This window comes from Bidens hawaiensis, unplaced genomic scaffold, assembly GCF_021521415.1.
Source record: "Bidens hawaiensis isolate Kalapana, Puna unplaced genomic scaffold, B.hawaiensis_p1.1 tig00057711_1, whole genome shotgun sequence".
NCBI classification, from domain to species: domain Eukaryota; kingdom Viridiplantae; phylum Streptophyta; class Magnoliopsida; order Asterales; family Asteraceae; genus Bidens; species Bidens hawaiensis.
Window position 1 is genome coordinate 18,449 of NW_027500396.1, and position 23,683 is coordinate 42,131.

Genomic DNA, 23,683 nt, shown 5'->3' on the forward strand with positions numbered 1-23,683 from the left:
TTTTCTAACCAAGAAAGATGATACAGGTAAGCTTTTGATGAAAGTGACAAGGACCAAGAATCGATTGTACAAGATTAGCCTTATGATAACAAGTCCCAGTAAACGAGCTATCATTGGAATGAAGAATTTTGCAGGTAGGGATCTTCAAAGTATTGGACTGAAAGAAGACAAGCCGGTTACGAGTCGGATTCCAATCAAAGATCCAAGTTCCAAAATTCAAAGTCCAAAGAAAAGAGTTCAAGAAACTAAACGTGTGGTCAAGGAAGTGATTCAAACCCAGGGGAAGGCGTGTGATGATCAAACGAAGCAAGTGTGTCTTCTAGCCAAGTGGAGCCGAAAGAACATTGCAAGAGATCATGAAAAGCCTTGGTAGAATCAAGAGAATGATGACAAGCGTGAAGTTGAAGACCCACCAATTTCGAGTAGGAAATTAGGGGGTGAGTCGGGTGACTCGGGTACAACAATTGCGGGGGTGATTGTTGGGTCAATTGTTGTCTGGCCCAAGTGTAAGGCCCAAACCAATAATTAGGTTTTATTATATCTGGTATGTCTTGGCTAACAAGTTAGGGTTAGTCTATATAAACCGAGTAATGGTTAGACATTAGAGAGGGTGAGAGTTTGGTGTAACCGAGTTAGGTTTCATCAAGAGTCAAACCGAGTTAGGGTTTGAGGGTTTGTACAGTTTTTAGAGTGATATTTTCTGATTAATATAAACGAGAGTTATTCGTTGTGTGTTGATTATCGATACGGGACTTGAATTTATATATTTTTCACACATAAATAATACCCTTTATGATACTCAACATCTTCATAATAAGATTGTGCATCATGTACAAACTTCCTCTTATTATCCCCTTTATACAAATCTAATGAAATTGAATTAGGTAAGGTATTTTGGTATAATAATGTAGAAATATCGTACCATGCAATGCTAATGGAGCGAATCAATGGCCAACATCTTGAGCGTTCTTTCTTGTACATAACTGGGTCAGAAATCAACCGGAGTTGTGAGGAGATCTAACAGATATCTCGTTAAACCAAAGTTTTATCTAGTTGATGAGCGGTGAACGTTAGTGGCATAAGGTTAACATAAACTGAGTTTTTGATGTGCATACATATTAGCAAACTGTACAAACAAACACAACCAATTTCAGAGTAGCTGCAAAGATAGAAACGCCCAGTGTTCGACAATCCCCGATCTCCACTATTGTAATCGCCTAGTGTTCCAAAATGGAACCTAGTGATTTAGGGTTGAGTTACAACATAAACTGAGTTTTAGATGTACAAACATCTTAGCAAAAGGTATAACAAAACACAACCCATTTCAAAGGCATTATGAATACGTGATTGAAAGAAGATGTTAGAAAATAATATCTATCTACCTGTCTGTCTGCATATCTATCTAAATGCCTATCAAAAAACTCTGGTTGTTCCCCACCCATCCTCAAGCCACTTGATTGCTTGATTTGTGATTTGAGGCATCTCATGCATTTAATCCGAATTCACGGATATGAGTCTCACCAAATACAGACAGTTCTTTATTAAATTATAACATCTCATGTATCTATGAAACCATTTCATAATATAACGGCAATTTTTGTGGGTTATGAGTCTCACAAGACACTACTAGAAAATAGACCTAATGCAACTCTTTAGTAGCAACTTTTCTCGAATGAGTTGCATTTGAATCTAATGCAACCTTGTTAAACATTAAGGTTGCACTAGATCTTCTAATGCAACCTTTTTCATAAACAGTTGCAAAATTATACTGAATTTGCAACCTTTTTATTAAAGGTTGCATGTTTTACTAAAAATTGCAACTTTTTTTTTTGAAAAGTTGCAAATTTTATTAAAATTTGCAACTTTTGTTAGAAAGGTTGCACTGAGAAATTTAAATGCAAGTCTTATTATTAAAATTACAAAAAAAATGGTTAATTTGATCTCATGAACCAAGCTTTGACTAATATGCTATAAGAACTAAGAAGACAATATCAAACATATTAACAAAGTGATGCATTTCATGTGGCACTCGTTGCATAGGTATGTTCTAGTTGTATATAGGTTCTTTGCCCTTTTTTATCCTGGACATTTATTTTGGCAGAAGGCCGGTGACCCATTACCGATGATCGGGTTATTTTCGATTTAAAAAAAACTGAAGTAACTTCACCTGTTACGAGAACGGTTAAAAAAAAGTCAAACTCATGGGCTTAAGAATATATTCAAAATTGAATTTCCAAATTGATTAATAAGTCACCAAACTCATCAAGACAACACTTTCTTATATATATTATCCAACATCGTATACTAATACTTTCGAACCATAATTCAGCTTTGCTATGCTTAATCAACCGGTAGTCTTTAAAAGTGCAACAAATATATATAAAACCAATTGCATTGATTTATTGATACAATCACACCTTCCTCTTATGACTTTTAGTCAACTCATATCAAAATAGTCAATGCATACACAGAAAGTCAACATTCTTCAACTGAAAGTCAAAATTGACTAAAAAGTCAAATTTTGTAAAAAATTAACCAACATTTACGAATCCAACTAGTCAACCTTGAACAAAATTTTATAGTAACAGACTGTCATTAACCTTGATTAACCATAATTAACTCTAATATTTAAAAACTCACCATATTAAACTAAATGACCTTGAATCACCGTTGTTGCTCATAGTTAGAGGTGCATAAATCGGGTATTATTAAAACTGGGTTCTGGGTATGGGCCTACGGTATTGAAAAATAAGTTTTCTGCAGTTTTTTTTGTTAACGGGCCTGCGGTATTGAAAAATAAGTTTTCTGCAGTTTTTTTGTTTACGGCCTGCAGAATTTACAAATAGGGGTGTGCATGTTGAAAAACCCGACCTGGACCGAAACCGAGAAAGTCAAATATAAAGGACTGAGAACCAGACCCTGGTGTGTATTTCGGGGATCACTTTTCATCGGGCTTTGCAATTCGGGTACCTAGAAAGACCGAGATTGATTTATATTTTACAATCTCTTCTGAGATTAAAGACGTCGATAGAGTGATTCTGGTGGATTTGGATTTTTGAATCACCGGCTTCACCACATGACCACAATCTATCTTCTTCACGACTTCACCCCTGTATTTCTTTACAAGCTTTTTTTATTATATACCATGAATGATAGGTTTATAAACCCTTTTTTAGTGATTCAAACATACTTGTTTGAACTTGCAATTTTGGGGTGAACTGAGCAAAGGTTGCAGCTAAGGGGTTGGACCTATCCTTGCTTGACGGTGATTGTTGTTAATGTTTCTCGGGTTCGGTTTTTTGTAGGCTTTCAATTGTAAATGATCGAGACCGACCCGATGACCAAAATACCATAAAATCCAGGACCGATTTAAACTGCTGAATATTAGGGTCGGGTCGGTTTCGACGTTTTCTGGTCCGGTTCTATGGGTAATTGCGGGTCGGACCGAAATCTGCACACCCCTATTTACAAAAACTGCTTCCAGTATTTAAAAAAACCCGGTGTTCGGGTATTTCAAAAACCCGGATTTCGGGTATAACTGGAACCCGTTTTCGGGTATTTGAAAACCCGAACTAGTTTTCGGGTATTATCGGGTCTAGATGGGGTACGAGTTCAGGTTCTGATTTTAGCACTGAAAGTCATACCCCCGAGTTCGGGTTCTTAAAAACCGGCTTTAAAAAGCCCAGTTCCTGTTCTTTTTTTCCAGGTTTGGGGTTTTTGTGCACTTCTCTACATATAGTTAAGTATTTTCCTATATATAATTATATATATATATTGTCAGTTCTTATCATCCGGTCCGGTTTTATACGACTAGATTCGATATTAACCATAAACCAAACCGTTTGCTATGTTTTAGAATTTACGTAACCGACCGAGCAAAACGTTAAAGACATATTGAGTTTTGCAATATCTGTTGCTGCCTGGCCAAATCATAATTTTATTAATTTCAACCCCAAAATGTAGTTGAATGATTACTTTGCTTTGACCCCCAAAATGGTTCGCTCACCCCGCCCTAAATAAAATGCAACATTTTTAAATTAAACAGGTCTAATGGCAAGCAAAAGACAGTTGAATGATTATGAAAAACTTAAATTATTGAGGGTTCAAGAAAACAAAGAAATGCTACGAGCTATGGGACTTAAAAACATGTCAAACTCTTTGACAAGTTTAGTAGAAAGTAAAAAAACAAAGAAAAAGAAAAAGAAGGTGAACCCCACATTTTCTAGTGCGAGAGATGAAGACTGGATTTCTGAAATGGGTGATGATAATGAAGATTATACAGAGGTTGCTACAAGTGTTAAAGCATCGAAAAAGGTAATACTATTATCTATTACTTTTATCTTCATATATTTATGTTTCTAACGAAAATGACATATGTTATAGAAACATCTTCCACGATATATTTCACCAATGTCCATGAATAAAGTTGCTAATTTAGCAAAGAAAGGTCGAGTTATCGCTCCAAAGGTCTTGGATTCAAATACATTAAAAAATAATCATTCTAAAGCCACACTTACCATGGGTGAGTTAATTTCAAGTAATAAAGGGACAAGGCAAAGGGAGGTGGCTAAACAAAATCTGGCAAAGCCTACTTGTATTAAAACGGGATCAAATGAACGTTTTGTTCTTGTTGATGATGATGAAGCATTTCAAGGTATCGTTTTTCTGGTCTTAATTGAGTGATAACAAAGTCAGTCATACAACAAGTTTTCATATTAATTTACTCTTATATGCTTTTAGATGTTAATGACGTAGATATTGAACCAACATATTTGGAGGGTTTTGGTGATGAAGGGCATATTGTGAGACCTCAAGGTACTTATACTAAATAACTTTCACATTCCATTTCTGTATGTTAAACATAAATACTATTATGCTGTACAAGGACACATGAGAATAGTAAGCATGTCTCCTAGTTGCAAAGTTTATGTTTAAACCGTTAATTATATGTAGTTTTAAATGTTAGCAGGGGTATATCTGGTAATTCCAGTTTTGTTAGATTAACTCGTTAACTAATATATTCTTACATGTTAGAAATTGGCTGGTAACTAAAATTGACATGCTTTGACCTGTTAACTATTTTTTTACTGATCATAGAAACAAAATTATGAAAGCCAAACACAAGGGGCAGTTTTGATATTATTGGAAAAATCATATTGTAAATTAGGATCTATTGAGAAAGACTGTTTTTAGCTAGGGTTGACCTTTTTACCAGCTCTGACTTTCTTGGTCAAAGGAAAGTCTGTATCATTAAGGGTATTTTGGACAATGTGAAATGCTTGTTTGTGAGAACCGGTTTGGGTAAATTGTTGAAGCTCAAAATAAATAAGAAGCATGATAGTCTAACATGGTTAAGTAATGATAATGATTTTAACAGTTTAAAGAATCAAATGATTCATGTTGACATCACCAAGAGCTAGACATTTCAGTAGGATAAAAAAAAAAATTAGTTCGTCTTTTCTAATGTATTTTTTGTAATTTATATTTATTGATAATGTTGTATTTAACAATGACAAGATTGTGTTGACCAAGGTAACGAATATCACATGGACCTTATTGCATCCACATATAATGATGAAGAGATACAAGGGGATGATAGCCATGACGATTTGGAAGATGAGGACATTGCACTAGTTCAAGATCAATTACACCTCCCCGAATATGAAAAAGCAATAGGTTCGGTTGCCTACTTATACCTTGTTTTTTGCTTGTTATTTAATATATATATATATATATATATATATATATATATATATATATAATATACTTGTGTTCAGAAACTAAAACCAAAAAAAGAGGACCAACGATGTTGCATTCTGTGCACACACGGAAAGTTGACGAGCGAGAGGCCATCATATGTAATGAATTTGGACAACCCGTGGGACCAGCACATGTAGTTTCAAAATTCTCTCTATTTTTGGGCACAATTGCTCGTAATCATACTTATGTACCATTGACTCTTGCTTCATGGAGGAAGGTGCCACATAAAGATAAAATATGGGAGTATGTTTTGGTAAGTTTTTAAGTAGGTCTATTTTATTTATTTGCTATACTTTATATTTTTTTAACTAAAATATAACTTTTTTAAAGGAAAAATACGACGTGCCAGATGCTGCTAAAACTTGGGTTTTAATGACTATTGGACACTCGTATAAGGTACACAAATCCAGGTTTAAGAATAAACACTTCTATCAATATAAGGACAATAAAACAAGATGGAAGAACAGACCTAAAAATATTCCAGAAGATGATTTCTCACAGTTGATGAGGTTATGGAATAATAAAGATGAGGCGGTAATTTTCTAAACAATTTATTTATTACCAGTATCTATTATTTAGAGTTTTCTATTAGCTGACGTGTTTATATAAATGTATATCCAGAAACGTTGTTTACGGGCTAAGGAAATACGCATGACTCAAAAGAACATGCACACAGCTGGCCCAAAAAGTCGTGATGAGATGGTAAACATGTCTTTGTCTTTCTTGTGATTTGTGTTTTTTAAGTTCAAGATGCTAATTCATTTTTACTGATGTATGTTTTCATGAATGTAGAGTATGAAGACCCGAACAAGGAACTACCCGGTTTAGCCAAATTATTTGAACGTACACGTAAAAGGACCGAAGGGCATGTATATTGTGATTCATATGATGATACTGCAAGAAAAATTGTAAGTTCTCTCAATGTAGTACTTGTAGAAAACAAATAAGTACAAACATCTTTTGTACTCAAAGGGCATTTTGGTCAGAATTTTGTTAACCGATGGTATTAACTCATGCTATAAAGATTAGATAAATTTGGTTCCAATAACAGGGCATTTATTGTTGTTTGAGGTTAAAGGAATTGACTTCTGCAAGTCAACATTAGTTTCATCTCAAAATTACAGAATTTTGCCTTGAATCTAATGTTGACTTGTAGAAGTCAATTCTTTTAACCTCAAACAACAATAAATGCCCTGTTATTGGAACCAAATTTCTCTATTCTTAATAACATGAGTTAATGCCATCAGTTGACAAAAGTCTAACCAAAATGCCATTTGAGTTGATTAATTTGATCTACATGTGATGCATAATAATTTGACTTACTAGTTTGATTTTCAACCCCAAATTATATAGAATTATAATAAATATAAACTTTTGTCCATTATAAAACCATTTTATTTATTAATCATAATTCACAGAATTTTAATAAATACTTACCTTCATTTAATGACATGTAACGTCAATTTATTATTCCATATAACGCGTTGCTAGTTTCTTTTGCATTTCATTGCACAAATTGTTTCATCTATTTGCATGTGTGTTTACTATTATTTGGTTTTTATTGTACTTCATTATATATTATGTTTGTTTATATAATATTTTCTTATTATCTTTTCAAGGAAAAAATGAAGAACCACGCACCGCAAAAGATGGAAGTGCTTTGGTTGATCCTTTTACGGTTGTAATGAACAAGGAGCATGATGGCTACCTTCGACTCTATGGAAAAGGCGTTACAAAAAAATGGTAAAAAAATTGGATGCTGGTGAGGAACCATGGAGGGCTTATGGAATCATTAAAAGCAAACATTGAAGTTGATAAAACACAATTGCTTGATATGCGAAAGGAAATGGAAGAGGACCCAGTGGCGGATCCAGGAATTTTTTTCGGGTGGTGCACTACTTACTTATAGACGCTTCAATTTCAAAGAGTCTGACATAAAAAAATTCCGGGTCGGTTTGAGGTTCGGGTTGGTTCGATGGTTCGGGCAAAGTTCATTACACAATAATAATACAATAAATAACAATTAACAAGAACAAGTAATTAGCATTTAACAAATGAATGTGAACATACCTTTAAAGTGGGAAGATTCGAGATTTCGAGCTTTGTAGAAGGCTGAAGGCAGAGCCGCAGAGCTCTCTGGAGTGTGGATGGCCGGAAAAAGAGAGCGCTGGCGGGCAGCAGCGGTGGGCGGTGGTCGGACTATCAGAGAACAGGTCAGCGGCTGTGTGTGCGCGCGTGACTCTTGAGAGGGCGGCTGTGGATATGTGGTAACTGGTAAAAAGTTAAAACCCTAATATGATATAACATATAAGGTAATAACTCTTAGTTAAAAAAAAAATAAAAAAACCAACAGTTCCAAAAAAACGCAGCAAGTCCGGATCGAACTCGCGACCTCACCTGTACAAAAACAAATCTTTACCAGCCGACCAGCGAGCATACTTGAGGTTAGAGTGGTTCCTTCCTAATTTATAAGATGGTTCCTATAATATTTTTTATATAAAAGCACACTATTATTTCGAAACTCAGGTGGTTCCGGGGAACCACCCCCTTTCTATATAAATCCGCCCCTGAGAGGACCATCAAAGGAAAAAAGATGAGCTAGAAGCTATGCGGAAAGACCTTGATCGCCAACGAGCGAACTTGGAAGCTATGATGCAAAATATTATGGAAAAGCTACCTGATGGAGTTCAGGATCGTAGAGATGAGTAGGAGGTTTTAGTTACTTCTAATAATTTTAGTTGACCACTTATATTTTGATTACGTTGTTATTTTGAGATTAAACATATGGTAAATTATGATATATTATTGTCTATTATTTATGTTATTATGTTGGTTTTAATGAGATAACATTGCATATTAATATTAATAGAATTTAGTATTTCAAACAAAGTTGCATTGCCTTTAAAAAAAGGTTGCATTTTTTGTAACTAAAAATCATAAAAAAGTTTTGCATTTGATGTAAAAAAAAGTTGCATTAAAGTGTAGCAAAGGTTGCTTTTGACATTGCAAAGGTTGCATTTGTTTGTTAAAAAAGTTGCATTTGAAGTAAAAAAAGTTACATTAGCATGTCAAAAAGGTTGCATTTGAGTAGCAAATGCAACACTTTAAGAAAAAGTTGCCTTATCTAATAAAAAGGTTGCATTAGATCTAATGCAACTTCACCTAGTGCAGCCCTTGATAAAAGGTTGCATTAAGCCTAATGCAACTTTTTTTTAGACCTAATGCAACTTTTTACCGGGGTTGCAATAGCTTCATTTTGTTGTAGTGAGACATCCCCTAAAACTCATGTTGACAAACTGTAATGCACTTTTTATCATATTTATTTCAATTCTTCAAAGCACACACAACGTTACAACAAATGAAAATAGATAGCTCCTAAAAATATTACCAACAAAATATTAGCTTATAGCAAATGACACTCTCTTTTATTTTAAAGATAGAGATAGAGAGGCTACTTGTTAACGGTAACATACGAAACCCATTACTTAAAATCACAACAATTGAACATCCAATTTTAACATTGGAAATCATTCGGTCATTCTAAGGGTATAGGCCTAGCAACAAGTGGTGTTGCCTTATGCAATGTGAGACCACAAACATCATTCATATCCATCTCATCTTTAGCATGCGGAAGCATCCAATCCAAGTGATACACAAATGAGGCCACTATGAAGCTTACCATCCTGTCAGCCAAAGGCATTCCAGGACACCTCCTTCTACCTGATCCGAACGGTAAAAATTCAAAATCGTGTCCTTTGTAATCAACGTTGTTACTCAAGAACCTTGCTGGCATAAACAACGTTGGGTTTTCCCAGTAACTTGGGTCCCTTGCAATGGCCCAAATATTCACAAGAATTAATATAGTTTCCGATTTTTACCTCCGTCCCGGTTTTGTGAGGTGCCAATAGAGGAGCTGGTGAGTGAAGTCGCATTGTTTCCTTGATGACAGCATGCAAGTATGGCATACCAATGATTTTCGCTTCTTCAAGTTTCCCATCTTTTCCGACTATTTGATTGACTTCTTCGCCAGTGGCGGACCCAGGATTTTTTGCCAATGGGGTCCCATATTTTCGGTGTTCAAATTTTTCGGGTCGGTCGTTGTTCAGGTCGGGTCGAGGCGAAGAACATAATAAAAAACAATATCATAATAAAACTTTCTTTTCAATCATCACTACCTGAACGGGTCAAAATGGGTCGGGTTGACACATAAACACTTTGTTTTCCCTTTCTTAAACATTTTTGAGATAGAACCTAGATCCACCCTTTTATAAGCATGTGTTGAAAACCATTAACTTAAACTAGTGAAAAATAAAACTGATATTTTAAAGTGTTTGAATGTTTCTAAAGAAAACCATGCATAAAGTTGAAAACAATGATATGTATTTTAGAGGTGTTTGAATGTTTCCAAAGTTATCATTGCAACATTAGCAATCAAATGATTGATTAACACTAAAAATTAACACAAAAAACCAAAAACTGAGCCTTGTAATTGAACCCATGACCTTTCAAAGATAAAACAAGGGACTTTCCACCAGACCACATCAACATTAATAGTATGGGTTCCAAGTATTAAATCTTATGGGGTCCTCAAAAAATTTAATATACCGCTTCTAATAAATTTTTAAAAAACATTGGTGTCCCGGGACCCCGATCCACACTATGTGGGTCCGCCCCTGTTCTTCGCGGACATTCAAGAACACATCAGGGTTAAGTAATAGTTCACACATTATCCATGTTACTGTGTTTGAAACTGTGTCGGTTCCAGCTATAAATAATTCCTGTTATATAAGAATGACACAAATTCTTGTCAATACATTAAACCTTGTTACACAAATACTCTCTCCGTTCCCATTAAAAATGTCCGCGTTTTCTTTTTTATTTGTTACATTACAAATATCCACTTTTAAAATTTATTAGCCAATTTCCAAGTTTACCCTTAAACACACACAACTAACATTAATAAACAATATTTATTGACCCAATTTCCAAGGGCATTATTGTCATTTGATAAGCAAAAAAAAATAATAATTTAATCTATCTTAAACTTTGAGTTTTTCAAACTAAGACAACTGAGGGAGTAAAATAAATACCACTTAATTATAAGTTGTAGAGTGTTTACCAGAACTAAAGCCTTGATGTGTGTAAGGTTGAGCTTAGCTTCATTCTCTTCACTATAATCCAGAAGTGAATCCAGCATATCACCAAACCTTGGAAGATCGGACTCTCGATGTTTTAGTCTATCGTTTACGAAACCCTCTTTCACTTCTTCTAGCCAAATGTAAGCTGCCTTAGCTTGGTGTCGTATGTTCTGCGGGTCCAAAAGTTTCAGCACAGGAAATATGTCCGCAATGTTAAACTTCCCAAGCAGTTCCATAACCGTCTCAATGGCCATCCTAAACCCCTTAATATTATCACACTCGTAGCTGGCCACATTTCGAGATAGAATCGTGTTTGACATCTGGTTGAGTGCGACCGTAAACGCAAGTTTTCCAATGTCCACGGGTACCTCTTTCCGCCCGGACTCCCTAAGGAAGTCTAGAGTTTCATCCACCACATTTTACCTTAGGACCCTGACGGAGTCGAGTTTTTGTTTATTAGTGAGATATATGTTAAGGGCTTTTCTCATGGCTCGCCATGTTTCGTTAGGTGACATCCAAAGGATTGCGATTTCATGGGTTTTCAAAGCGGTGGCAGCGTCTGGGATGAGACGGCCAGAGCAAGCCTCGTCTTTGTGTTGAAGGATTTCTCTGGCAGCGTCAGGTGTAGATGCCACTACACTGGTGGTCATAAATGGACCATGTTTACGTGCGAGTTTGGCTAGGGATTCATGGGGTTTGGGTCCAAGTTCAAGGAGGTTTCCGATGATGGGAAAGCCGACGGGGCCGGGAGGGAGTCTAGTTTTCCGGTAAAGATTAATGGCATGCAAGAAGAAGAAGAAGAAAATGATGGTGGGGAGAATCAGAAGTAGAAGCTCCATTGTTTCTTTTTTTGTTTCTTGTAACCTAATGGAGGGTGTATATATATAACTTTTGTATCAAGACGATTTTCAAGTATTTTAGACAACAAAATCAGTGGCATGTTAGGCCAATAATATAAAATATAATTAATAGTTATCATATGGTATGTACGTATATGTTATGACAAAAATATGTAAACATATTTAATAGTTATGATGATCTTGGAAGCATCTCAATATTGGCAATATTTCTTTCACATCTACAACACAATCATATAAATGTACTATAAATATAATACTTGTCGTATACTTGCATATTCTATATTCTATGTATTGAAAAAATCTTTTCACATCTACAACAACAATATATAAATATATATTCAATAATTGCCATACTGAAACTATTGAAAATGTGTTTTTCTACAAAGTTGATTTCCTTTTTTTGTTATATAAACCCGTTAGGTTGTGGATACATCACTAGCTAATTTGATCGGTATATGCTAAGTTCGTCATAACATAAGCACTAGATCAAAATGAGTTCCGCAAACGCCTGAAATAGCAGCTCACGTACAAATTATAAGTTGGTTATGGTACCAACACTAAACTAAACAAATATACTTCATCCGTCCCTCTTTAAGTGTCATGGTTTAAGAAAAACAAAATTTAAGAAAGTTTTAATGATTGTAATTTTTTCTTAACAAATTACTATAAAAAGACAAAGTTTGAATGATTGCATGTTTAAGTGTAAATTTGGAAATTAATTAATAAAGTTTGAAAGTGGACATTTGTAATGAGATAAACTAAAAAAGAAATGTGGATACTTTCAAAGGGACGGGGGGAGTATTAGTAAACGCTCATAATAGTAATTGTAATCATATCGCTTATGATACAAACAAATAACATATTTAAAATGATTTTCATTCAGTCGGTAAAAGATAGAAGTTGTGATATCATTTTTTCATAAGGGGCCGAGAGGGAGTCTAGTTTTGATCATGTCTGTGATATCATTTTTTCATCTATTTATTGCACAAAAATAGTTATGTGGTTTTGGTTCAAGTTCAATGAGTTAAATGTTATGCACCTGTCTCTGATATCATTGTTTCATCTATTTATTAGAATAAAATTATTTACTGGAAAATAGCTAGTTATTTCAGTTATTGTAATTGTCCATTAATTCAGTTGAGTTTATAGATAACTTATATAAATCATTTTGACTTTGAGTAGACTTGAGGTGACTCTTTTATAAACTTTTAAGTTTGATCGCTTGATAACTCGACGATAATTTATGATCTATTTATCTGCACATTTTAATATCAACAACACTTTATATAATATTACTGACGTTCATTGTAACTAACTTAAATAAATCATATCTTTCGCCACAACAACAGTTGTAGGTCATTAACGTTTTCAATTGGTAATCAGAGAGTTCGAATTGAAATTGTGTTTTTTATTGATAAAACATCCAGGAATCAACGATACAATTTAAAGGAAATTACACAGTCTAAATTAAATAGCTAATATTCAGTAAAATGGTTGGAGATTTGATAGCGGTGATTTCCCCTTTGATTCCGGGGGATGATAATTTGACCGATCCCGTGCTCATGTTAAGTAGTGGGATCTCCGATACTCAACTTGATTAGGCAATGGCTGAAGATTCTCCCATCATCTACTTTCATTAGTATGTCTGATGGTCTTTTGATCGAAAAAACAGGAGTTCAATAATTCATGTCTCGAGCTTCTCGAAAATAAAGTTCCTATCAGCTTCAACATGTCTTGTTCGGTCATATTGGACGGGTTTTCTGAAATTTGGATTGTTGCTTTATTGTCGCACATAATTTTTCTGATTCCATTTAGGGGGAACCAATATCGTTTAAGAGGTTTCAAATCCATAAAACTTATTCTAATGTCATGTGCTATTCCTCTGAATTCAGCCTTTGCACTCGAGAGAGCAACAACTATTTGTTTTTTACTCTTCCATGCTACAAGATTTCCTCCAACTAATATGAAGTACCCCCCTGTAGACCTTCGATTCCCTTTATCTCATGCCCATTCGGCATCACTATACACATGGGTGTTTTAATGCTCGTTTGACTTGAACTAAACACCATGCGTAGTTGTTCTTTTAAGATACCTGATGATTCTTAATGTCACTTCCATGGGAGCAGCCTGAGGTTGGTGCATGAACTGACTTACCACTCCAACGACGTAAGCTATATCAGGTCGGGTGTGGGCAAGATATATTAGTTTCCCCACTAATATTTGGTATCTCTCTTTATCCGTCAATTCTGCTTCAGGTTCCATGTACAATTTGTGGTTCACCATCATGGGGGTTTCTATTGGTTTGTAGTCCATCATTCTTATCTCCGCTATAAAATCAAGGACATGCTTGCATTGGCAGATGAAGATCCCTTGTATAGATCTTAGAACTTTGATTCCCAGAAAGTACTTTTGTCTCCCCAAGTCTTTCATTTCAAATTTTACGAACAAGTTCCGTTTTAGTTGATCCATTTCTTGTTTGTGATATGTGGGTGAAATAACGTGCTTTAAGGATATAATGTTGTGTGTTTTAATTGTTTATATCTATCGAACACGATTACTTTGATTAGTATTATGATTATAGGTGTTTGAAGCTTAAAGGAGCTAATCTGGAACATTCAAGATGGTTAAAAAATGAAAATTGGACATGATTCGGAGGATACAAATGGATTGGAAATGTAAGTAATGGAATATGATACGATAGAGAATTGAAATACGAAGACATAGCCGCAAACGAGAAGGAAAATGGAGCTGGAAAAAAGATTTATGAAGAAAACAATATAAATAAGAAAGTTGTCTTAGTAGGTTATACTGGCCTCACCATAGCTTATAGCAGACCATAGCTTACAGCAGACCAGAAGGCTATGGGCATGAGTCTTGGCCTTATGGTCTCCATTTTTTTCACACCCACCGTAGCTTATGGTGGACTCACCATACCTTACGGCGAGCCTAATGCAAAAGTTCGTTTTTTGGATTTTCTTCCATATAAAAGCCCGATTAAATCCTAGGTCGATTATCTTTCATACCCTAGCCACCAAGAACGATTTTGGAGCCATCTTTCACCATCTTAACACCATTTAATCACCATAATCATTTATGCTCTTATCATTCCACTCCATAATCAAGAGTTTCAAGATTAAGATGCAAGGCTAAACCATTTGTAACCATCTTCGGGAGCAGGGTTGTAATTGTGGCTAAACTTTTAATGTTTTAAACTTCAACATTGGATTTGTATTTGACTAACCATTTGGTTAGTTAGAACTTAATGTTTTTTTGTGCAACTAAATAGTTTTACGTAATTGCATGCTATGAGGTTTTATCAGTCACTTGATTTGTGGTCATAAACTTTTAGGATTAGGTTCTTAGAGTCATTTTTTATCTTTAGCCATTAAATTGATTGCTTTTATCAAACTCTAAAAATGGCAATCAATTAGGTTATTATCCAGCCAGGCCCGGCTCCGAGAAAGCAAAAAAAGTTTTGAGCCGAAGGCGAAATTTATTTTGGACCTTAATTTAAAAGGTGTATTTTGTTGGTTTAAACAATTAAATTTTTATATAGGTTTACTTAGTTATAATTTGGGCTGTGTAAAAATTTTTTGTATAAAAATAGGATTAAATATGTCTCAAATGAGACCAGAACCCAAAACATTTTGGTTGAGAGTAATACCCTTTTGCCACTAGACCAAGCTAGTGGTCATGTAATTGAGTTTAAACATTAAATATACATATTGTTTTTAATAAAAATAAATATAATTTTTTTTTTAAAAAAAAAATCCGGGCCTAATGGGGTGTCGGGCCTGTGGCCGTCGACCACCCCGCCACCCCTATAGGCCGGCCCTGTATCCAACCAAGCCAATTGTTCGGATTAAGTCCTGACGATCAGTAAGGTCAAATATTTAGTCTTTCGATTAGAGGTATCAACAAACGAGTTTTTCAAATATGTTTAACCAGTCAGTCAAGTCTGCTTCATAGCCTGAAACCTGAAGTTTGGTTATTTATCTCTCAGATGTTTTACAGCCAAATCAATTTTCAAACCGCTTTACATCGTTTGTCCACCGTAATAATATAAATTAATAAACAATGAACGATATTAGCATTTTTCATTAATTCTCTGTGGATTTGACACCTTATTTGCCCTATAGCTAGTAAAGGTAATTTTCATAAATGTTTTAATTGACTTTTAGATATCGATCACACTATCATTTCCTATAATAATCTTCCAAACCACGCCTTAGGAAATTGGTTTAACCCGTACAAAGACTTTTTTTAACTAACAAACTTCTTGCTTTTTAGGATCTCCTTAGAATCCAGAAGGAGTTTCCATGTATATATCTTCTTTAAGTTCTCCATGAAGAAATGCATTCTTTACATAGAATTGATGAAGCAACCAGCCTTTATTCGCAACAACAGAAAACAATACTCTAATTGTGTCAATTTTGACAACCGGAGAGAAGGTTTGAAAATAGTCAATCCCATATGTTTGACTGTAGCCTTTAGCTAGTAACCAGACTTGTATCTTTCAACAGTTTCGTTTGGTTAGTGTTTGATGGAGAACACCAGCCGGCATCCTATGACATTTTTTATTTTTTTCCTGATGGGAGAGTACGCGTATCCCATGTACCATTTTCATTTAAAGCCTTCATTTCGATTCCATTGCCTCTCTCCAGTGTTTGACTTTAAGGCATGTTCCATTATAGTTGGGAATTCCCTCTGGCAATACTTTCCATCGGGTACTTGGATCTCCAAGCCTCCTTTTTTGGAGAGTATTGTTTTGGTGGGACACCCTTGTTTGTATGTGGAGCTAATATGTACTTTCCCAAAAAAAATTCTTGTACTTAATGGTTCTTCTTGTATAGGACATTCGCCAGGTTTGTTGCTAATAGTTCTTCTTGTGGTGATGTTACAATATTAGAAGAAGATATTTTATTATTACTCTGTTCAAGAGTTTGGGAATGACTTACCTCGGGCATTAGGTTAGGAGGACCTTTTTCGGTGACACTGATCGATGGTTCGTAGATTTCAAGGAATTTGGTGACACGTATTGGATACTGTGAGTAATTTCTTCTAATAGTGGTATCCAACTCAACCAAATAAGTGCGTCAATATACTCCTTCTCCCCTAACCACTATGCTGGGTGCTATAAAAGAACCTTGTCTCAAGAAAGTCACAGTACATTGTACTGAACATGTGAAGCCTTGTTAGACTATAACACTGGTATCCCTTTTGATTCAGTCCATAACCCACAAATACACACTATTCTGCACATGGATCGAATTGATGCGGTTGGTTTTCAAAATAAGACCACAGACGGACAATGAAACATGAAAATTAACAAACGTCAGTCAACGGGGCCGGGAAGGACTCTAGTTTTGCTCATGTATGTGATATCATTGTCTCATCTATTTTTTTTCGAAAAGCAAATTTCATTAAACCAAACAAGGCTACTCACACTGCTAGCAAGCAGCTAACAGGGGGGGGGGGACTACAACAGCAACAAAACAGGAATTACAAATCAAATTTTCTCCACTTATTGTTATTGTCCGTTAAATCTGTTGAGTTTATATATAATTGATACGATGTGGTGTGTGAAAAAGTTGTTAGTTTTTTTCAAAAGGGTTGCTTCGTATAATGTCGCGTTTTAAATATATAAAATTAATATTTATATTAACTAAACCATACACAAATAGGCAAGTGTACTTATCTTATATGTAGCATAGTATGGGTAAGAACCAAGTTTCGATCCACGAACACACTTGTTTGATTTTTACTACTAAATCGTTTTATTTATTTCAAACAGAAGTAAGCATCATAGTGGTTGGTTTTAACAAGTTTAAAAGAAATTTAAAAGCATAAATTAAAAAAATATTTTTGGATTTTTATATTTTTGTACAGTTGATTAAGGATAAAAGGGTATCATCTTGGTTAAAAAATCATTTTAACTTGGTTTAACAATTAATAGTAAACATGTGATTTGATCTTCCTATGGTGATTAAATATGGGAATAACACCTTATTCACAAGTCATGTTATTTCATGATAATTAAACAAATATATATGCATAACTTCATGATCTCCACTAAAACATCATTTTATGTAAATAAGTAGTTTATATTAATTATTTGTAAGATAACTTATTTAGATGAGACAACCCCTTAAATTACTAAGTGAATTTTTCTTCATATTTTAGTAAAAATAGTATTTGTATTATACTTAAAATACCAGTTAAGATTAGTTAAGTTGTAAGTGATCAACCTTGAGTTACCAAGTATTAACCCACACAACTCTTGGACAATGATAGATCTCATGTAATAACCATCCAAGAGTTGTTTTAAATAGGTTATGTTGCACACTCACTTGACAAGTAATTAATCTATTTTAGTGGATTAACATGACCGAATTTCTAATCTAATTAAGTGGTTAAACTCATATTCATATGTTTCTCCGACTCGTGAACATACCCCTTTGGCAATACTGGAAAAATTTCGAACGGGCCCCGAGGTGGTGTCAGGGCATAATTATTGATCCGATTCTTTCGTAGGGTTATAAAATATTATATAGAAGTCTCCAAGACCGAATTTCTGATCCGATTCAGTGGTTCGACCCATACTTATTTTTCTCTCCAACTCGTGAACATATTCCTTGGGCAATACTGACAAAATTTCGAACGGGTCGCGGAGTGGCGTCAGGGCATAATTATTGATCCGATTCTTCCGTAGGGTCATAAAATATTGTATGGAAATCACCAAGACCGAATTTCTGATCCGATTCAGTGGTTCGACCCATACTCAGTTTTTTCTCCGGCTCGTGAACTTACCCCTTTGGCAATACTGGCAAAATTTCGAACGGGCCACCGGGTGGCGTCAGGGCATAATTATTGATCTGATTCTTTCGTAGGGTCAAAAATATTGTATGGAAGTCACCAAGACCGAATTTCTGATCCGATTAGGTGGTTCGACCCATACTCAGTTTTTTCTCCAGCTCGTGAACATACCCCTTTGGCATTACTGGCATAATTTCGAACAGGCCACGGGGTGGCGTTAGGGCATAGTTAAGGATTCGATTCTTTCGTATGGTCATAAAATATTGTTTGGAAGTCTCCATGACCGAATTTCTGATCCGATACAGTGGTTCGACCCATACTCAGTTTTTTCTCTTACTCGTGGACATACCCTTTTGGCAATACTGGCAAAATTTCGAACGGGCCACGGGGTGGCGTCAGGGCATAATTATTGATATGATTCTTTCGTAGGGTTAAAAATATTGTATGGAAGTCACCAAGACCGAATTTCTGATCCGATTAGGTGGTTCGACCCATACTCAGTTTTTTCTCCCGCTCGTGAACATACCCCTTTGGCAATACTGGCATAATTTCGAACGGGCAACGGGGTGGCGTCAGGGCATAGTTAAGGATTCGATTCTTTCGTAGGGTCATAAAATATTGTTTGGAAGTCTCCAAGACCGAATTTCTGATCCGATTCAGTGGTTCGACCCATACTCAGATTTTCTCCGGCTTGTGAACATACCATTTGGCAACACTGGCAAAATTTCGAACGGGCCACGGGGTGGCGCCAGGGCATAATTATTGATACGATTCTTTCGTAGGGTCATAAAATATTGTATGGAAGTCTCCGAGACTGAATTTTAGATCAGATTCAGTGATTCGACCCGTACTCAGTTTTTTCTCCGGCTCGTGAACATACCCTTTTGGCAATACTGGAAAAATGTCGAACGGGCCATGGGGTGGTGTCAGGGCATAACTATTGATCCTATTCTTCCGTAGGGTTATATAATATTGTATGTAAGTCTCCAAGACTGAATTTCTTATCCGATTCAGTGGTTCTACCTACACTCAGTTTTTTCTCCGGCTCGTGAACTTACCCCTTTGGCAATACTAGCAAAATTTCGAACGGGCCACGGGGTGGTGTCGGGGCATAATTATTGATCCGAATGTTTCGTAGGGCCATAAAATATTGTATGGAAGTCACCAAGACCGAATTTCTGATCCGATTCAGTGGTTCGACCCATACTCAGATTTTCTCCGGCTTGTGAACATACCATTTGGCAACACTGGCAAAATTTCGAACGGGCCACGGGGTAGCGCCAGGGCATAATTATTGATACGATTCTTTCGTAGGGTCATAAAATATTGTATGGAAGTCTCCGAGACTGAATTTTAGATCGGATTCAGTGATTCGACCCATACTCAGTTTTTTCTCCGGCTCGTGAACATACCCTTTTGGCAATACTGGCAAAATGTCGAACGGGCCATGGGGTGGCGTCAGGGCATAACTATTGATCCGATTCTTCCGTAGGGTTATATAATATTGTATGTAAGTCTCCAAGACTGAATTTCTTATCCGATTCAGTAGTTCTACCCACACTCAGTTTTTTCTCCGGCTCGTGAACTTACCCCTTTGGCAATACTAGCAAAATTTCGAACGGGCCGCGGGGTGGTGTCGGGGCATAATTATTGATCCGAATGTTTCGTAGGGTCATAAAATATTGTATGAAAGTCACAAAGACCTAATTTATGGTCCGATTCAGTGGTTCGACCCATACTTAGTTTTTTCTCTGGCTCGTGAACATAACCCTACCCGTTTGGCAATACTGGCAAAATTTCGAACGGGCCATAGGGCGGCGTCAAGGCATAATTATTGATCTGATTCTTTCGTAGGGTCACAAAATATTGTATGGAAGTCACCAAGACCGAATTTCTGAACAGATTCCGTGGTTCGAACCATACTCAGTTTTTTTCTCCGGCTCATGAACATACCCCTTTGGCATACTGGCAAAAATTCGAACGCGCCATGGGTTTGCGTCAGGGCATAACTATTGATCCGATTCTTCCGTAGGGTCATATAATATTGTTTGGAAGTCTCCAAGACAGAATTTCTGATCCGATTGGTTCGACCCATACTCATTTTTTTCTCCGGCTCGTGAATATACCCATTTGGCAATACTGGCAAAATTTCGAATTAGTCACAGGGTGGCGTGAGGGTATAACTATTGATCCGATTGTTTCGTAGGGTCATAAAATATTGTATGGAAGTCACAAATACCGAATTTTTGATCCGATTTAGTGGTTTGACCCATATACTCAGTTTTTTCTCCGGCTCGTGAACAGATCCCTACCCCTTTGACAATACTTGCAAAATTTCGAACGGGCCACAGGGTGGCGTCAGGGCATAATTATTGATCCAATTCTTTCGTAGGGTCATAAAATATTGAATGGAAGTCACCAAGACCGAATTTCTAATCCGATTCAGTGGTTCAAACCATTCTAAGTTTTTTCTCCGGCTAGAGAACATACCCCATTGGCCACACTCGCATAATTTCGAACTGGCCCCGGAGTGGCGTCAGGGGATAATTTTTGATCTGATTTTCTCGTAGGGGAATAAAATATTGTATGAAAGTCTCCAAGATCGAATTTCTTATCCAATTCAGTGGTTCGACCTATACTCAGTTTTTTCTCCGGCTAGTGAACATACCCCTTTCGCAATACTGGCAAAATTTCAAACGGGTACCGGGGTGGCGTCATGGCATAATTATTGATCCGATTCTCTCGTAGGGTAATAAAATATTATTTGGAAGTCCCAAAGAACGAATTTCTGATTCGATTTAGTGGTTCGACCCACACTCAGTTTTTTCTCCGGCTAGTGAACATACCCCTTTGGCAAAACTACTAAATTTCGAAAGGGCCCCGGGGTGGCTTTAGGGCATAATTATTGATCCGATTCTCTCTTAGGGTAATAAAAATATTGTATGGAAGTCTCTAAGACCGAATTTCTGATCCGAGTTAGTGGTTCGACCCATACTCGGTTTTTTCTACTTCTCGGTGAACATACCCCTCTGGCAATACTGGCAAAATTTCGAACGGCCCACGGGGTGGCGTCAGGGAATAATTATTGATCCAAGTCACTCGTAGGGTAATAGAATATTGTTTGGAAGTCTGCTAGACCGAATTTCTGATCCGACTCAGTGGTTCGACCCATACTCAGTTTTTCTCTGGCTAGTGAACATACTCTTTTGGCAATACTGGCAAAATTTTGAACGGGCCCCGGGGTGGCGTCAGGGCATAATTATTGATCCAAGTCTATCGTAGGGTAATAGAATATTGTATGGAAGTCTGCTAGACCAAATTTCCGATCCGACTCAGTTGTTCGACCCATACTCAGTTCTTTCTCCGGCTAGTGAACATACCCCTTTGGCAAAACTACTAAATTTCGAAAGGGCCCCGGGGTGGCTTTAGGGCATAATTATTGATCCGATTCTCTCTTAGGGTAATAAAAATATTGTATGGAAGTCTCTAAGACCGAATTTCTGATCCGAGTTAGTGGTTCGACCCATACTCGGTTTTTTCTACTTCTCGGTGAACATACCCCTCTGGCAATACTGGCAAAATTTCGAACGGCCCACGGGGTGGCGTCAGGGAATAATTATTGATCCAAGTCACTCGTAGGGTAATAGAATATTGTTTGGAAGTCTGCTAGACCGAATTTCTGATCCGACTCAGTGGTTCGACCCATACTCAGTTTTTCTCTGGCTAGTGAACATACTCTTTTGGCAATACTGGCAAAATTTTGAACGGGCCCCGGGGTGGCGTCAGGGCATAATTATTGATCCAAGTCTATCGTAGGGTAATAGAATATTGTATGGAAGTCTGCTAGACCAAATTTCCGATCCGACTCAGTTGTTCGACCCATACTCAGTTCTTTCTCCGGCTAGTGTACATACCCCTTTGGCAATACCGGCAAAATTTCGAGCGGGCCCCGGGGTGGCGTCAGGGCATAATTACTGATCCGATTCTCTCGTAGGGTCATAAAATAGTGTATGGAAGTCTCCAAGACCGAATTTCTGATCCGATTAAGTGGTTCGACCCATACTTAGTTTTTTCTCCGGCTCGTGAACATACCCCTTTGGCAATACTACTAAATTTCGAACGGGCCCCGGGGTGGCTTCAGGGCATAATTATTGATCCGATTCTCTCTTAGGGTAATAAAATATTGTATGGAAGTCTCTAAGACCGAATTTCTGATCCGATTCAGTGGTTCGACCCATACTCAGTTTTTTCTCCGACTCGGTGAACATACCTTTTAGGCAATACTGGCAAAATTTCGAACGGGCCGCGAGGTGGAGTTAGGGCAAAATTATTGATCCGATTCTTTTGTATGTGTATAAAATATTGTATGCAAGTTTCCAAGACTGAATTTCTGATCCGATTTAGTGGTCCGACCCATAGTCAGATTTTTCTCCGGCTCGGTGAACATACACCTTTGGCAATAATGGCAAAATTTCGAACGGGCCGCGGGGTGGCGTCAGGGCATAACTATTGAATCGATTTTTTCGTATGTGTATAAAATATTGTATGCAAGTCTCCCAGACCGAATTTCTGAATCGATTCAGTGGTTCGACCCATACTCAGTTTTTTCTCCGGCTCGGTGAATATGCCCCTTTAGCAATACTGGCAAAAATTCGAACGGGCCGCGGGGTGGCGTTAGGGCAAAATTATTGATCCGATTATTTTGTATGTGTATAAAATATTGTATGCAAGTCTTCAAGACCGAATTTCTGATCCGATTCAGTGGTTGGACCCATACTCAGTTCTTTCTCCGGCTAGTGTACTTACCCCTTTGGCAATACTAGCAAAATTTCGAGCGGGCCCCGGGGTGGCGTCAGGACATAATTATTGATCCGATTCACTCGTAGGGTAATAAAATATTGTATGGAAGTCTTCAAGACCGAATTTCTGATCCGATTCAGTGGTTCGACCCATACTCAGTTTTTTCTCCGGCTCGGTGAACACACCCCTTTGAGAATACTTGCAAAATTTCGAACGGGCCGCGGGGTGGCGTTAGGGCAAAATTATTGATCCGATTATTTTTTATGTGTATAAAATATTGTATGCAAGTCTCCAAGACCGAATTTCTGA

The 23,683-nt window shown here is 36.7% G+C and overlaps 1 pseudogene; it reads right to left on the bottom strand.

Annotated features, from left to right (window-relative positions):
* Positions 1-9,295: 9,295 nt before the first annotated feature.
* Positions 9,296-11,737, bottom strand: LOC143601977 (geraniol 8-hydroxylase-like; annotated as a pseudogene).
* Between the last annotated feature and the right edge of the window lie 11,946 nt (positions 11,738-23,683).